Consider the following 5125-nt stretch of genomic DNA (forward strand, 5'->3'; position numbering starts at 1 on the left):
CAAAGGGTTCATGCTCCAGTCATAGGAAATCAATTGATGTAGACACTTAATTATCTTTTTTTATCATAAGCATTATCTTCCACATGTCTGCTGCTTTGATTTTCTTGCTTTTTTGCTGCAAGGAATGTCATAGTTCAGGCAAAAGTAGCTCTGTATTTTGTTTCCTATGTCTCGTGCTGTTCTGAGGCTACAGCTTTTACAGGTGGTAGGAGAAAGCACCAGTACAGTCATTTCTACATGCTTCTAAGGCAACTAATCCTTCCTTCTAATCTACCTTAGTGCGTCCTGAGACAGAGGTTTATTTTTCAAAGCTCAATCCACTCAAGTTACTGCTCCTAAAGATTCTTTCTTTTTCAATCACAATATTTCAGGGTCTGCTCTAATTGTGTGCATCCTTTTTGTGCTCTCCTAGCAATGTAAAGAATATTCTTGTATGGGTTTCCTCAGGTCACTTTGTTACTCCATCTTGTTTGTTGCTTTTGTTCATGGAATTTTAATGATATTCTAGCAAGGCACTGGATAGTCTGACTATAGACATGCAGCCATTGTACAGTTTGTCCAGATTTTATTGTATGCTGTCCCTTTCTGGCTGGGTGAGAAGGCTAAATCTAGTATTCCTTTGCTCACAGTTCCAGGTTCCTTTCTAGCATTTTGCCATTTATCGTACAACGTTCAAGAATAATTTCTGAGCACACATGGTACGTAGCAAATTGCAAAAGCAGAAGTTAGAGAGCTGCTCCATGATAACAGCAGACAGATCGTAGTCATTACAGACAAGGACCTTTTAAACTCACGCTAGCCATACAAGAGGGATAAACTGCTGCATCCATCTTACAGACCTCACTGCAAATTAATTATAGCCATTTCAGTTGCACTTCTGCTGACTCCAAGAGCTCTAACCCACAAAACAGGATAAGATCTTGAGGCGGCTGTCTCTCAGGCAGAGATATCAAGTTGTGAAACTTGATTTTCATTTCAATGACTCAGCTGCTGGCTAGTGAAGCCATCACTTGCTTTGGCTCTGATGAGTATTGTTAGTGCCAATGTAACTGTCTCCACATCAAGGAAGTCCTAAGGAGACCAGTAATAAGCTTGAAGCCATTCCGGGATCTGCCTTGAGAACTGCTTCTGTTCAAACCAGAACTATTGAGATAATATAAGTAATACAAGCACTACTGAGTTACTTAAGTAGTAATGTGGTAAAGCCAAAAAAGCAGGGGTTTGGACTTGCTTAGTCATGTTGGAAATGAGCAAGGCTGCAGATTTCTGTGTGCTGAAGGCAAAAAGGAAAATTACCCAACAGCTGTCAGCATTTATTTCAGGAGGCATAGAAGAGAGTCACAGAAAAGACAAAAGAGAAGCATCCTATAAAGAAATCCACAGTGATTCTGCGTGGACGGGAGGAGAAAGGCACTCCTAGCATGCATTCCTGGTTAAGTGTTGCAGTGGCAGTCACATAACTGCTGAGACCTCCTCCACTTAAGCTGCAGTTGCACATGGAAACACATAGAACTGATGAAAGATCTTCTAGCTTTTTTAAAAAAGAAAAATTAAACATCTATTTTTATTTTAAATGAGATTCCAATTGCAAAAGCTGGTTTTTTGAGGTAACTAGCATGTTCAGGTTTTTCACTTACTTAAAATGTCAATTTCAGGTCAGTTGCTTTATCCAGTATAAATCTGCTTTAAGTGCAGATGGATATACCATATCAACTAGGCACTCTCTTTGCCTTGTGTGGAAAACCTGGACAATGTGACTGAACAAGCCTCAATACATGAAAACATGTTTCATGTTACTGTTATGTGTACAAAATAGGTCTGACATGCCTTTGAAGGCACAACACTAAAAGAACTACTATGAGTGCAATGTGATGTCTGCGTCTTTCTGTTTCACTTGCTACTCTGTCCTCTCCAAGAAGAGTGAGCTTTGTACAAGAGGGCATTAAGGGTAGGAATCTAGTAGGGTATGTAGCTACTCAGTTTTGATTCAGACTTGGCTGAGCAGAAAATCAACCACCCCTGTATTTAAGATTTTCTGGAATGAGGATCTTGGTGGGCACAAGTTCTGTTGTTGTGCTAAAACAGGTGTGTTCAGACTGTAGGAAGCTCAGAACTGGTTTGTTTTCAAAGATCTATAGCTTTTGGTGTTGCAGCAAGCTGTAGCAAGATTTAACTCGGTGTGAATAGGCTCTCTGGCATAAATTTGTGTTTCTCGCTTGCTTTCCACCTTAACCTATATTAAACTATAAGCCCAACGAGCCCTGTGGAGAACTTTAGTAGAATTGCCAGCCTGCCTTTGAATTAACTAGCATGACATAGTCATCACTTCCAACATCAGCGACGGATGTGTCAGGAGCCATACCTTTCAGGACCAACTGGAACAACTCACTGTGTTGCTCTGAAGTTCACCCTGGCCAGGGTGAACTCCAGGATACTGAAGGACACAAACCTCTGTCTGGCTTCTTGGTGCTGACTGATTTCTGAACAATGCAGTCTCACTAGCAGCAACCTGGCATCGGCCCAAAGGTTTGAGCCCTGAAACATGCCTCAGAGGCCTGCAGCCAGAAGCAATGACAGGCTTTTCCCAATTACGTGTGAACTCAGCGCTTAGGTACACTCACACAGTTGACTGTGTAACTGAGGTAACAGGTTGGGTGGTAAAACTCACTTGGGAAAACAGCTCTACAGTGGAACAAGAACAGAAATTTGCAAAATTACTCCTCTCTAACTGGAGCCTTAGTAGATGTTTCATGATCAATTCATTCACAACACTCTTAGGAAACTCTAGGAAACATCCTCTGCTCTGAGAAAAATGCATACTTTGCTCCTGAATCACGATTTGGCAGTGCTGACACTTGCGTGTGTTCTTTTGGAAGTGTACTTTTGGTTTGGAGTGATTAGTTTCTCTAAAATGAGTGCCAGAGAGTACTCTGGGTTTTTATTTTAAAAGTGTGGTCATGACAGATATGGGATATCAGAATTATGGAAATAGTGATGTGTGCCAGATTCTACAAATGACCATTTTATCTCCAAGTGTATCTCTTCAGTAAGTGTATATCTTCAATACGCTTATCATCCAATATATCATCACTATATACATCCAATACATGTTACTCTTCCTTGAGACTGTTGGGTTTCTGGCACGCTCCCTATTCTCTTGCTACATGGTGGAGAGCTTTCCTGGTCATTGCTAGCTACTGGGAGACACTTCTTTCTCTGAATCCCCCTGTGTCACCAACTTACAAACTTTGTGCAGCTTAATTGGAAGCATTGCTGTTATCCTTTGGATATTGTGGAACAAAGTATTGGGCAGATAAACACTTAGAGCACTCCAATATCTTTGTTCTTAAGACTCCTACGGCCTATGAAATTCCCCCAATTTAGCCAGTCACCTGAACACCACCCTTGACTCAAAAACAGTGAAGGCAAAAGCAGATAAAAGCATTTTGCACAGCTAAAGTAGACATGAGAGCTTGCAAAGGCTTATAATCACACACACCAACAGGAACAGAAATTTACCCATTCAGCTCATAAAGGGTTTTCTCCCCCTTTATGTCATCAGATAAGCTGGGAAACATTTCACAGCTTTCCTCTCCGAGAGCAACATGGCTCAAGCCAGGTCTTCATCCTGATGTTGTCAACACGGAAGGCCAGTATGAGAATCCCTTCTTTCCTCTAATTAGTGTTAATGAACCAAGAGGGAAGCAAACTAGCCCTTCTACCCAAAAAAGCCTGAGCTTCCCACTTGGGAAAGAGTAAAGGTTCTGTGAGTCTGGAACAGAGGATCTCCTCTACCATTTAATAAGTTAAAACATGCCTTCCCACATTTTTCCAAACCCTTAACCAAGCTGACAGTCCCTTCACATTGGTTTGGAAAGTGTTCAAACCCCAAGACGAAGCATCTTCTTACATGACTTTTTTATAATTCTTATTAAAATGTATGTTTACTTCAACTGGAATGTAAATAAAGTTAATGCATGTGGATCTTGAATAAAAGCAGAGATGGGGCTAAGCAATCACTCTGAATACAGTCATGTCTTGAGGAGTGATTAAAAGTAAGCTTATGGGAAGCAAAACGAAGGAGGGGAAGGCAAACTCAGGGAGGAAAAGGGACTGAATTGAAAACTATGGACAAGGAAACAATTCCAGATAAACTTCTCCCTGTCTGGAAAAATTTGCATTTCTATGTTTGAACATGTTTCACTTCACCATCAAACCAGAGAATGAGAACGATATAGAGTTACTACCCAAACCCTAAAGGAAGAAACTATTGTTTGAACCGAAAAAGTGATACTCTGGCACAGTGGAAGGGACAGCTGACCAAACCAGATAAAAAGTAAACACTTACATGACGGAAAGCAAACAAAGCTCTGCTCCAAAGAGAGCGGCTGAGCAGCTTCAGGTGATGGAATATGGGAAAGGTGGCACCAGGAACTCACAGGTCTGTTCTGGTAAATACCAGACAGAACCGAGCGTCCCTGCACTCACTTCATGAGGGGGTGCTGGATTCGCCAGGGCTGGTTTCACTTGTGCTACACGGGTCCCCAGGGCAGGTACGGTTATGTCCAGCACGTCCTGGATGCACTGCAGCGCACAGGTAGAATCTGGTGGAATGTCTCCGCTCCCACCGGGCTGCCAAATGGCGGTCGCTCCCACCGGGCTGCCAAATGGCGGTCAGTCCCGCCAGGCGGCAAAGCCGGCACACCGAGCTGGCCACAGGGCTCTGGCGCTTTCCAGGATCAGCCCGGTCAGGGCTTGCCGTGAGCCCCGAGGGCAGCCCGAGGGAAGACGGGTGTCCGCAGGGCGCCGAAGTGGACTCGGCACCACAGCCCGAAGGGGAACCAAACCCAGGCGTGGCGGCTGAGGGAAGCGGGCTGATGCCAGAGAAAAGAGGGCTAGCGCAAACTTCGGGGAGACGCCCCAGAGGAATCCACACAGGAGGCCGCCATCATGGCCGGCTCGCCGGCGCCAGGTGCTCGCACGCCCTCAGCCCACCGCGGAGCAGCCGGCCGGGCCGCCAGCGGCGGGCGGTGCAGGCGGTGGGGCGGGCCGGGGGCGGACATTGGGAGGGGTGAGGCGCCGGCCGCGGCCGGGGCGAGGCGGGGCCTGCTGCCCGCCCGCCCGC

This window comes from Haliaeetus albicilla, chromosome 25, assembly GCF_947461875.1.
Source record: "Haliaeetus albicilla chromosome 25, bHalAlb1.1, whole genome shotgun sequence".
Lineage (NCBI taxonomy): Eukaryota > Metazoa > Chordata > Aves > Accipitriformes > Accipitridae > Haliaeetus > Haliaeetus albicilla.